General features: G+C 38.5%; 1 long non-coding RNA gene across 1 annotated transcript; it reads right to left on the bottom strand.

The window, feature by feature from the left end:
• Positions 1–1,742: 1,742 nt before the first annotated feature.
• LOC148596773 (uncharacterized) lies at positions 1,743–10,467 on the bottom strand. The gene is made up of 2 exons (XR_015918940.1): positions 9,949–10,467; positions 1,743–2,280 (listed from the first exon to the last, which is right to left on the bottom strand). It is a non-coding gene; the product is annotated as an uncharacterized LOC148596773 (long non-coding RNA).
• Between the last annotated feature and the right edge of the window lie 3,400 nt (positions 10,468–13,867).

The raw sequence follows: 13,867 nt of genomic DNA, 5'->3' as shown, positions 1-13,867 counted from the left end.
GATGAAATGAAAAACGGGATGGGACACAAGGACAGTAGGGTCGACAAATTTTGATTGCCACTAGAAAAAGGGAGGGATGGGTAAGGTCGGGCAATTTAGCCTCCTGTGGCGGAGCGCAAAGGTTCCTACTCCTATCGAATACCACAGCAGGGTTCTTTAACGTGCGAGGAACGTGGCATCTTTCCCATCACGGTGCACCACTATGGTTTGCGGTCAGGTTTTCCGTATTATAGCCTGACAACCCCAGCATGTAACATGCCGGGGGTACCCCATTCCACCACCTGGGGCATACATCCCAGTTGCTCTGTGGGCAGAGCGCCTAGCCCCCGGCCAGGTTTCTGGGCACTATTTAGCCGCCTTTTACGACAAGCTCAGCGCTGCTGCAGGCCTATTCTTTTGTCACCCGGACCTGCACGGGGCACCCCCGCTTGAAGAAGAGGGGGTATACTGTTTTACCCCCTTTCCGTCCGCCCGAACATAACTCCTAACAGTTTTCTTGCAATTGCTGATCAGTGACTTGAAATTTTGTAGTAGATTAGATTTATTTTCATTCCATCTATTTTGGTACTTAAATGTTGATTTTCTTCATTAAGTAAGAAAAAAAATGCCAGAAATTTTTAAATTGTAACTTCTATATTGATAAAATTACACTTTTATTATTGGTGATTTAGATTAAGGCCTTGTTTTTTTTTGATAAAATGTTTGTTTAAAAATAAAATTCTATTGGGTGATTCCCATTTCACAGTAGTGCCTTCCCCCCTGTGCCATCATGATCAACCCTTAGTGAATATTGATCTTTTAGAATTATCAATTATATAAATACTGTACATGATTTGTTATAGAAATAACACAAATATATGTTTAGTTGAGTTGTAGTACATTTGTTGCATGAAAATGTTACTTAGATTTCTTTTTTTATTTTGTTTGTTGGTGCAATATTACCTTCATTTAATTTATTTAATTTTTTTTGCATTTGTCATAAATACTCAGGTATTGATTTTAATATTGATATAGAGAAATTATTTCATGTTTATTTTATGAGTAAGACATATTCTAATAATTCTACCTCACAATAAGTATTATAAGTTTTAGAAAATGATAAAAGAAATCCATTAATTATACCCCCGCAACTGTTGATCAGTGACTTGAAATTTTGTAGAAGATTAGATTTATTTTCGTTCCATCTATTTTGGTACTTAAATGTTGATTTTCTTTATCAAGTAAGAAAAAAAAATGCCAGAAATTTTTAAATTGTAATTTATTACACTTGTATAATTGGTGATTTAGATTAAGGTCTTATTTTTTTTTTGGAGAAAAAAGGTATTTTTTTTTAAATTTAATTAAATTACCACTATGGGCAGGTATTAAAAAATTGTGTTAGGTTAATGAAAATAATGTTTGTTTAAACATTAAATTCTAGTGGGTTATTCCCATTTCACAGAAGTGCCTTTTATTTCGTTTGTTGGTGTAATATTACCTTTTGTTTATTTTTTTTAAATTGTTTATTGCATTTGTCAAATACTCAAGTATTGAGTTTGATATTGATATAGAGAAATTATTTCATGTTTTTTTTTCACATTAGGTAGGTGCTTAAATGTTTAATAGTTAGATTTCTTTTTTTTTTGTTGGTGCAATATTACCTACATGTATGTTTTAAATTTTTAAATGTTAATTGCATTTGTTATCAGATATTGATTTTATAATTGTTGTACATATTTGTTTTTTTTTGTTTTAAATAAAAAAAAACAAAAAAAACAGGGGGTATCTTTATGCTCAAGTTGTGAATATTACAGATTTGACATTTAGATGCCTCCATGTGGATTTTGTTAAATATCAACTTTTAGATGTATAAAGACTTTTCTCTATGTGATGACAACATGTTTGAAAACAAAGGGTGTTTAATTATTCATGCATGATGGATGTTTTTAAATGTATTTAATATGTCAAGTAGGTAGGCCATAAAATTAACATTGTTTATTTTATATAGTTAAACAAACCATTGAGTGGCATCTTTATGTTCAGGTTGTCAAGATTGCAGATTTGACATTTAGATGTTCTCATGTACATTAACATATTAAATGTTGGTTTCTGTCATAAATAAAATGTGTTAAAGTAATACTTGAAGTACTCCTATTAACCATTTAACAATACTTTGTCGCTTATCTATCATCGTTTGACAGTTCAGGCATAGTAATTTTATTATCTTCGATCTCTTCTTTGTCCTTATGTTCCTCAGATCTGCCTTTGGAGTAAGACATGTTAGCTAGATGGTGTTGGGATCTTTAATGAAAAAGTAAAACTGTAACACTAATATTATATTTACTGTTAAATGATTTAATAGGGATACCATATTTATTGAATAAAATGGGGGTATCCAAATCTGTAATAGGGGTCCATAGATTAAACGGGCGATACCGTAAAAGGGTTTTTCTTAAACGTATTACAAATGGAATGTGTTGAAATTATACTCAAGTGCCGATTTTTTTTTATCTTATTATAATATATGTTCTTTTAGATAATGAATAAGAATAACAATATGGTACAATTTTCTTCTCAAACAGGATGGTACTCAAGTTTATCAATGATTCCAAAACAATGTCTGTTTTTTTCCTCAGGTTTTCATTTAGGTAAAATTCCAACACAGCATATATGATGTTTGTTTGTTTGTTGGGGTTTAACGTCCGAGCAGCAATATTTCAGCTATATTCAGACGATGAACATGAAATGGATGATAAAATGAACATGAAATGAAAAAAAGGATGGGTCACAAGGAAAATAGGGTCGACAAATTTTGATTCCCACTGGAAAAAGGGGGAGATGGGTAAGGTCGGGCAAATTAGCCTCCTGTGGCGGAGCGCAAAGGTTCCTACTCCTATCGAATACCACAGCAGGGTTCTTTAACGTGCGAGGAACGTGGCTTCTTTCCCAACACGGTGCACCACTATGGTATGCGGTCAGGTTTTCCGTATTATAGCCTGACAACCCCAGCATGTAACACGCCAGGGGTACCCCATTCCAGTTGCTCTGTGGGCAGAGCGCCTAGCCCCCGGCTAGGTTTCTGAGCACTATTTAGTCGCCTTAAACGACAAGCTTTTATGATGTCCCATCCCATTTCACTGACTAGTATTTGTTGAAGTGGCGGCTCAATATTTTCATTTCTGTTTATTTTTGTGTATTTCATCTTTTGTTTACAAATTACATAATAATAATTCAAGAGTTTGTTTCTATACAGGTACACACTCGATTCTGTTAATGCATACAGAACATCCAGCTCTGCAGGTTGTTCAGCAATATATTTTTCCATTGTTGCATACACATTATCAAAATCTATTTCCTCATTAGACAGTTTTTCATAGAATTGTTGAACAAGATTCTTATTTTGATTCATGACTTTTTGGTTGAATTATTCAGATATCGTTCATAAATATATAGTAGTTTTAAGGTCACAGTTTATGATTTTAAAATGGTGTTGATTACAGGGTACTACATCAATTTAAAATCTGAGTATCTGACAAAGGATACCATTTGATATTTGTATAAAGAAACAATACAGTAAATAAATAGGGGTACTATGCATAAACATATCAATGGTATCCCTTGTTCAATAGAAGAAAAATGGAGATACAGATCGAGTCCTATTAATAGAGTTCTGTTGTGGGTACCGATAAGGTCCTATATGGGTACCCTATTGTGTTGTCCTATATGGATACCCTATTGTGTTGTTCTATATGAATACCCTATTGTGTTCTATAAATAGAAAAAGGATTCTGATTTATAAATAGATTAAAATAGGGATACCATATTTTATAGAATAAAATGGGGGTACCGATCACTCTTTGTCTTTATGTTCCTCACAACGATTTGTCTATAAATAGAACAGTACCCCCTTTTGTTCTATAAATAGATATGAATAGGGGGGAGACCCCGACTTTTGTTCTAAAAATACATATGAGGATTTTCTATATCTCTATAAATAGAACAGAACCCCCTTTTGTTCTATAAATAGATATGAAAAGGGGGTCCCCGATCAACCCCTTTTGTAGTGAGCCCTATGGTTCCTACTCCCGGAAAATACCACAGTAGGGTTCATTGTTTGTTTGGGTTTAACGTCCGAGGAGCAATATTTCAGCTATATTCAGACGATGAACATGAAATGGATGATAAAATGAACACGAAATGATAAAAAAAAGGATGGGACACAAGGATAATATGGTCGACAAATTTTGATTGCCACTGGAAAAAGGGGGTATGGGTAAGGTCGGGCAATGTAGCCTCCTGTGGCGGAGCGCAAAGGATTCTACTCCTATCGAATACCACAACAGGGTTCTTTAACGTGCGAGGAACGTGGCATCTTTCCCAACACGGTGCACCACTATGGTTTGCGGTCAGGTTTTCCGTTTTATAGCCTGACAACCCCAGCATGTAACACGCCAGGGGTACCCCAATCCACCACCTGGGGCACATATCCCAGTTGCTCTGTGGGCAGAGCGCCCTAGCCGCCGGCTAGGGTTCTGAGCACTATTTAGTCGCCTTTTACGACAAGCTTAGTGCTGCTGCAGGCCTATTCTTTTAACACCCGGACCTGCACGGGACCAGTAGGGTTCATTAACGTGCGAGGAACGTGGCCTCTTTCCCAACACGGTGCACCATTATGGTTTGCGGTCAGGTCTTCCGTATTGTAGCCCGACAACCCCAGCATATAACACACCAGAGTTGCTCTGTGGGCAGAGCGCCCTAGCCCCCGGTTAGGGTTCTGAGCACAGTTTAGTCGCCTTTTACGGGAAGCTTAGCGGTGCTACGGACCTATTCTGTTTAAACCCGGACATGCACGGGGCTAATATCTGAGTTGAAGAAGATTGAGAAGATTACATTCGAGTCAGAGCCCAAGCCATTGATTCCTTCTTGGGTTTCAATTATGTTAACTATTTTTATTACAATCCTTGTAGTTTATTTTATCTTGTTTGGGTAAGCACTGGTGAACCCTACACCTAGCAAGAACAAGCCGGACATCCGAACCTGCACGGGGCATTGTGTTTCCAAGATCCACGCTTGGATCCTCGCTTTAACATCTTAATTAAAGTCGCAGTTACAGGACTTTTCTTTTACCTTTCGGACCTGCATGGGGCGCATGATAAAATCATTATCAGTGAAGATGATAGATTGGAGCTTCCTAGGTCGGTACAGCATGATAAAGTTGTATTCAGTAAAGATGATGGGTTGGAGCTTCCTAGGTCTGTACAGCATGATAAAGTTGTGTTCAGTAAAGATGATGGGTTGTAACTTCCTAGGTATATACAGTGTAATAAAGTTGTCTGCAGTGAAAATAATTGGTTGTGAGTTCCCAGCGTAACAGTTGACAACCAGCTCACAAAAAGAAAGATAGAAATTTAAGGTAAAATCAAATCACGCTAAATTCATCTGATTAAATCATGTTTTACTCTTAATTCCAGTTAAAGTCTGACCGTTTGGTCGATCTGCAGTGCACGCTTTCATGCAGCGATATATTATGACTGATTGTTGGAGTTTAATTGTTTGTTTGTTTGTTTGTTTGTTGGGGTTTAACGTCCGAGCAGCAATATTTCAGCTATATTCAGACAATGAACATGAAATGGATGATAAAATGAACATGAAATGAAAAAAAGAAAGGATGGGTCACAAGGATAATAGGGTCGACAAATTTTGATTACCACTGGAAAAAGGGGGAGATGGGTAAGGTCGGGCAATTTAGCCTCCTGTGGCGGAGCGCAAAGGTTCCTACTCCTATCGAATACCACAGCAGGGTTCTTTAACGTGCGAGGAACGTGGCTTCTTTCCCAACACGGTGCACCACTATGGTTTGCGGTCAGGTTTTCCGTATTATAGCCTGACAACCTCAGCATGTAATACACCAGGGGTACCCTATTCCACCACCTGGGGCACACATCCCAGTTGCTCTGTGGTTGGTTTATTGGGATTTAACGTCCGAGCAGCAATATTTCAGCTATATTCAGACAATGAACATGAAATGGATGATAAAATGAACATGAAATGAAAAAAAGAAAAGGATGGGTCACAAGGATAATAGGGTCGATAAATTTTGATTGCCACTGGAAAAAGGGGGGATGGGTAAGGTCGGGCAATTTAGCCTCCTGTGGCGGAGCGCAAAGGTTCCTACTCCTATCGAATACCACAGTAGGGTTCTTTAACGTGCGAGGAACGTGGCTTCTTTCCCAACACGGTGCACCACTATGGTTTGCGATCAGGTTTTCCGTATTATAGCCTGAGAACCCCAGCATGTAACACGCCAGGGGTACCCCATTCCACCACCTGGGGCACACATCCCAGTTGCTCTGTGGGCAGAGCGCCTAGCCCCCGGCTAGATTTCTGAGCACTATTTAGTCGCCTTATACGACAAGCTTAGAGCTGCTGCAGGCCTATTCTTTTAACCCCCGGACCTGCACGGGGCAGTAGGCAGAGCGCCTAGCCCCCGGCATGTTTATTAATGTGCTAAATAGAAAATATTTTCATAAACAGAAACATAGGTACAGCTGCCAGACAGATTTATATTTTTATTTGTTTAGTCACAATTGAGTTTCAAATAAGAAAGCGGTGTCGTCCCCAACACATGTAAATGTAAATATATGTTCGTCCTTAATTTTGTAAATACGCATTTGACAAATATCGTAAATACATATGAAACTAAGAGGAAAGGCTAAGCTCCCCAACAGCAAGTAATAGTACTCAAATTACAAAGCGAGTAGCTCCCCTTTATATGAATTTAACAATATATGTGATTTATAAATTGTTTGTTTGTTGGGGTTTAACGTCCGAACAGCAATATTTCAGCTATATTCAGACGATGAACATGAAATGTATGATAAAATGAACATGAAACGAAAATAAAGGATGGGACACAAGGATAATATGGTCGACAAATTTTGATTGTCACTGGAAAAAGAGGGTATGGGTAATTTAGCCTCCTGTGGCGGAGCGCAAAGGTTCCTACTCCTATCGAATACCACAGCAGGGTTCTTTAACGTGCGAGGAACGTGGCATCTTTCCCAACACGGTGCACCACTATGGTTTGCGGTCAGGTTTACCGTATTATAGCCTGACAACCCCAGCATGTAACACGCCAGGAGTACCCCATTCCACCACCTGGGGCACACATCACAGTTGCTCTGTGGGCAGAGCGCCCTAGCCCCCGGCTAGGGTTCTGAGCACTATTTAGTCGCCTTTTACGACAAGCTTAGCGCTGCTCCAGGCCTATTCTTTTAACACCCGGACCTGCACGGGGCGATTTATAAATTGTGTATGAATATTGTTTATGTTATGTTAATATGTGAATTATTAATGTATTGTGTATATAATAACATTCGATCCTTGGTTGCTAATTAAAGAAGATCTAAAGAGAATTTCTGGTATCTTTTATAGACCCGAATAATCAGAATAAAAATTATATTAAAACCTCAAACCGCTAATTATTGGTATTTTATTTTTAGCGCCTAAATGCAGCACTATCGTAATGTTTCACTACGTTCTTCCTTTCCATCTACAGTGATTAAATTTTAGAATGGAATAGATTCAAAGAACGGTGAACAAAATATAATGATTGTTGCGGTTAAACGCCCGAGCAGCAATGTTTCAGCCATATTCAGGCGATGAACAGGATTGGTTGTTGGGGTATATCGCCCGAGCAGCAATATTTCAACTCTGTTTAGGCAATAAACATGAAATAATGATGAAATGAAAAATAGGATAAGACTCGCAGGATAATGGGGTTGACAAATTTTGATTGACACTGGAAAGAGGGAGAGGTGGGTAGGATCGGGCAATTTAGCCTCCTGTGCCGGAGCCCTATGGTTCCTACTCGGGAGAATACCACAGTGGGTTCTTTAACGTGCGAAGAACGTGGCATCTTCCCCAGCACGGTGCATGTCTTCCGTATTATAGCCTGACAACCCCACCATGCAACACGCTAGGGGTACCCCATTCAACCACCTGAGGCACACATCCCAGTTGCTCTATGGGCAAAACGCCCTAGCCCCGGCTAGGGTTCTGAGCACTATTGAGTCGCCTTTTACAAGCTTGGCGCTGCTGCAGGCCTATTTTTTTAACACCCGGACCTGCACGGGGCGTTTGAGGAAAGGTTTTTATTCATGTTTTGTTGACAACATTGCTACTATGCTATGAAACTGATTTGTTTCAAAAGATTAAGTTTTCTCCTGTGAAAATCGTGAATTGTGGGGCATCATTCAGGATATAAATTGGATATCCTAAGTGTGTACATTATAATAAAGGCACCAATCTTCTCACTGTAGTTGATAAGGAACTTTAATTTATATCGGATTGATATATCGTCATAACAACTAATTGGAGGTACCGGATTCATATTTGTATACCTCAGCTTCCCTGAATAAAACTAATATCTGATATATAAGAACCGGAAGTCTGACAATAACTATGTTTGAGAACCCATGCATCCTGAATTCCATACTGTGAAAGGTCTAAATGGCCTGGTACCACACAAGTATAACCACTTGAATATCAAGCGAAGTAACCTTTGTCACCCTATAAAGAACTAAAGAACTATACTTCACACGAACAGCATAGATTTCCATTTTATTACATCATTAACATATTCAAATTGTCGAACATGATTGATTGTTGGGGTTTAACGCCCGAACAGCAATATTTCAGCTATTTTCAGGCGATGAACATGAAAAGGATGACAAAATGAATATAATTGTTGATGAAATGAAAAAGGGATGGGACACAAGAATATTGGGTCGACAAATTTTCATGGCCACTAGAAAAAGGAAGGAGTGGGTAGGGTCGGGTAATTTAGCCTCCTATCGAATACCACAGAAGGGTTCATTGACGTGCGAGGAACGTGGCATCTTTCACAACACGGTGCACCACTATGGTCTGCAGTCAGGTTTTCCGTATTATAGGCTGACAACCCCAGCATGATACACGCCACGGGTACCCCATTCCACCATCTGGGGCACACATCCCAGTTACTCTGTGCGCTGAGCGTCTAGGCCCCAGGTAGATTTCTGAACACTATTTATTCGCCTTTTATGTCAAGCTGAGTGCTGCTGCAGGTCAATTCTTTTGACACTCGGACCAGCACGGAGCATGAGAGGAACCTGGCATCTATCCCAACACGGTGCATCACTATGGTTAGCGGTCAGATTTTCCCATATTATAGACCGACAACCCCAGCATGTTACACGCCACGGGTACCCCAATCCACCACCTGGGGGTAACAACCCAGTTGCTCTGTGGGCCCCGGCTAGGGTTCTGAACACAATTTAGTCGCCTTTCATGACAATCTTAGCGCTGCTGCATGCCTTTCCTTTAGTTTGTTTGTTTGGGTTTAACGTCCGAACAGCAATATTTCAGCTATATTCAGACAATGAACATGAAATGGATGATCATATGAACATGAAATGATAAAAAAAAGGATGGGTCACAAGGATAATAGGGTCGACAAATTTTGATTGCCACTGGAAAAAGGGGTGATGGGTAAGGTCGGGCAATTTAGCCTCCTGTGGCGGAGCGCAAAGGTTCCTACTCCTATCGAATACCACAGCAGGGTTCTTTTACGTGCGAGGAACGTGGCATCTTTCCCAACACGGTGCACCACTATGGTTTGCGGTCAGGTTTTTAACACCCGGACCTGCACGGGGCGAATTTGTTATTAAAATATTTATCAAAATGTTATACTTATTTTTGATAGCATTACTAGAAATGAAAGACAAATGTACACTTTAAATAAAACACGCTATCAATACTAAAACAAACCTGAACAGAATGCCAACATATATTTTCTGCAGGTAAAATAAAAATATTATGCATTTCATTGTACATATTTAAAACTATAGGTCTTCAAGGTGTATGAACCCATAGTCTTTTTTGTATATTTAAATATTTAATTAGTATGGTAAGTAAATGTATGCAAACCAGGATGACACCGATCCGCGATAACCAAATGAAGGCGATCCCATTCAACGCTTGATCATTTACCATCAGTTGTACTATAGGCCTATTAGAAACCACATCGACCTTTCCCTTCCATTTCCTTGTAAAATATCCTTTCTCCCTTTATTTCGTTGAAAATGCGAACAGGAAGTTTATTTAACATGTAGTCATAAAGTTCAAGATAAATCGCAGAATTAGTAATATTAGATAAAATTATCATGAATTTTGTTCGGTATAAAACAGTAACTATTGCTAGTGTCGCTATGTTTGGAACACCTCAAGCACTGTCGATACACTCACTTAGCTTCGAATTATTCCTTGTTCGATGATAGATATAATTTAATGGAACATCTCCATATCGACACTTTCGTAACGGTTGACAAGTAACCTAGGTCGTTTTTCAATGACGTAGTTTTTTGTACAACACATTATAAGAGTTTAAATTCACAAAGTTCAAGATTAATCATTCAATATAAAGTAAAGTAAATGTATGTATAAATAAAATAACACGTGCACCGAAGTGCTCTTTAACCGACTACAAATAAATTAAGAACATGCATGCCCAAACTAAAGAATGGAAACAAGTTTTCTTATCTTACAATGCCAGTGAGCAGATAGCTAAGCCTCGCTGATCAGTGATTACTGTAACACCAGAAAATAATCCATAATAAATTGGAAATAAAACAATAAAACAAAGAGGTTAACTAAAATATAAAATAAGCATGGGCAACTAAAACTGTGGAGTTTTAATAAAGGGACAGATAGCAGAGCAAAATGAAACACGTTTAAGTTTCTCAGGCAGGAGGCTGACCACCATGAAACTTGCATGAACTACAAAAACATTTTTTGCCCCGTGCAGGCCCGGGTGTTAAAAGAATAGGCCTGCAGCAGCGCTAAGCTTGTCGTAAAAGGCGACTAAATAGTGCTCATAGTAAATTAGTCATAAACAAACTCAATAATTCACAGAAAAAGATGGAATTAGTTATGACAAAGTACGACCAAGGGCGTTCATCTCGGTACCCAGTTTGGGAATTGACGTCGAGCACATCAATGTTTCGTTTGATATAAACAGTTCGTATCCAAGTGTGGCAAAAGCCTACAACCTGTCCACAATGACTGAGGTGTCGTATGAATATGTCAAACGTCACGCCTTAAAACCGGGAGTCAACTTTCACGCGTGCCAAAAGCGTAGATACGACGATTTTGTTCCGTTTGAGGAGTATGAACAAATTGAAAAGTTACACGGTATCGACATGACAAATTTCATCAAGTTATATTACATATTTTTTCTCACCCAAAAGGAGGACAATTCCAGAAAGCCGTCTCCTCTCGTCGATGACACTAGATTGATTGATTGATTGTTGTTGTTTATTGCCGTTTCGGCGACCAGGGCCATATCACGGCAAGAACATTTAATGCAAGGAAAACATTAAAAGCAAGATCAAAGTATCTTCATAAAATAATGACATTAAAACAAACAGCTATTTACATATAAAAAGGTACATAAAAGGTGAACCTAAGACATAAAATACATATAGAAACATAACTTCGATAAAACATTTAAAATATTGAAAAATCAAGGAAGGTATCCAATTTAAATTTTATTAAATAAACCGATGTCCCACAAGAAATCGATAATGTTTTTAGATGAAACGGTCTTGAACAAATCAAACATATTGGCGCAGTCAAAATAATTTTGCCTGATGTTGGCAAAATCCACACAATCTAGAAGAACATGTTTGATAGAGAAAGGGCAATCACATGGGATACACTCAGGTGGAGGATCACCAACAAGCAAATGGCCATGTGTAAATCTAGAATGTCCAATGCGGCATCTAGTCATGACCACTTGCTCTTTGCGATTGCTCGACCCGGATTGATGAACGCCTAGATCGGGTTTTATGGAATTGAGTTTGTTGTGTTCAAGACCGTCCCATCGGTCCTGCCACATCTTTAAAATATATTTCCTTATTAAAGGTTTAAAATCGGTGTATGGCAGACTAACGTCCTTTATTATTTCATTTAATGCCTTCTTGGCAACCCTGTCTACAACTGAATTCCCCTGAATACCAACATGACTGGGTACCCAGAGAAAAACAATTTCTATATCGAATTCCCGAAGTCGATGAATAAAATATAAAATTTGTAAGATAAGAGTTTTTTCAGTTCGTGATTCTTAATTGCCAAAAGACAGCTCAATGAGTCAGAACAAATAATAAACTGTGACAGATTAGATTGAGTAATCAATTTAAGTGCTAACAATATGGCTCGAGCTTCAGCTGTGAATATGGAAGCGCTTGATGGCAACCGTTCAGTTACAGTTCTGTCACCATGGACAGCAGCACATGCAACGCTATCGCCATCTTTTGAGCCATCTGTATACACGGTCAAAAAATCTGGATAATTTGCTTCAATTTCAGAAAATTTTTGTTGTAAAAATAAAGGATTGGTATCGGACTTTTTATATTCACGCAGATCAAAAATGAAAGAAGGATGTGGTAGCTCCCATGGAGGGCATTTCGAAGTAACAACAGGTGTCATTGCATTGGTCTCCAGATGAATTGCTTCCAAATGAGGTTTTATTCGAATTCCAAAAGGAGGGGTTTTGCTTTCATGTTTTCGATAAATGTCGACATAAATAGGATTAATGACACAGTCGTAGGCAGGGCTATCTGGGTAGGCCATAAGTTTACTTACATATTGAAGACCTAATTTCAAACGTCTGTCTCCAAGGGAGGGTTCATTTGCCTCGGCATAAAGGCTCTCAATAGGAGAGGTTCTGAAGGCACCAAGGCAAAGTCGCAACCCCTGGTGGTGAACAGCGTCTAAAATTTTAAGGTAAGATTTTTTGGCGGAACCATAAACAATAGATCCATAATCAAGTTTAGACCTTACCAAAGATCTATATAAATTTAATAAAATTGAGGTATCAGCACCCCAATCGGTACTGGACACCATTTTTAAAATATCTAGTGCCTTAAGACACCTAGATTTAAGTAATTTGATATGGGGAAGAAAAGAAAGTTTACTATCAAAAAGTAATCCAAAGAATTTTGTTTCTTCTACTATTTTGATTTTATTACCATACAGAAAGAGATCTGGGTCCGGATGCAGCTTTCGCTTTCGACAAAAGTGCATACCAACAGTTTTAGATGTAGAAAACTTAAACCCATTCTCCAAAGCCCATTTCTCAATTCTTTTGAGGCAAAGTTGTAACTGCCTTTCAATATTACTCATATTTTGTCCCCTGTAGCAGATCAAAAAGTCGTCTACATACAAGGAACCGTCAATATTGTCCTTCAAAACTTGGGCTAAACTATTAATTTTAATACTGAAGAGAGTGACAGAAAGAATACTTCCCTGAGGAACTCCCATTTCCTGTTCCTTCTCCTCAGAAAAAGTCGAATTTACCCTCACATTAAAATAACGATCTGACAAAAAATTAGACAAGAACAGAGGAAGTCTTCCTTTCAACCCCATATCAAATATATCTTTTAAAATACCGTATTTCCACGTCGTGTCATAGGCTTTTTCTAAATCGAAAAAGACCGAAACAACATGTTCATTTTTAGCAAATGCATTTCTGATGAGCGTTTCAAACCGGATTAAATGGTCAAGAGTACTTCTGCCTTGCCTAAAACCACACTGAATATTAGTGAGTAAGTTGTGCTTCTCAAGGAACCACACAAGGCGATCATTGACCATTCGTTCCATTGTCTTGCAGACGCAGCTTGTCAATGCGATCGGGCGATAATTTGAAGGATCCGTATGATCTTTTCCTGGTTTTGGAATAGGGACTACTGAAGCCGTTTTCCAGATGGACGGAACGTTACCAGAAGTCCATATCTCGTTCATTAACGTGAGAAGTGTATGTAGAGATGGATCAGGAAGATGTTTTAAA

Source organism: Perna viridis, chromosome 15 (assembly GCF_037379345.1).
Source record: "Perna viridis isolate PV_CMFRI_1.1 ecotype Kerala chromosome 15, ASM3737934v1, whole genome shotgun sequence".
Taxonomy (NCBI): Eukaryota; Metazoa; Mollusca; class Bivalvia; order Mytilida; family Mytilidae; genus Perna; species Perna viridis.
This window is presented reverse-complemented; position numbering and strand designations above follow the sequence as displayed.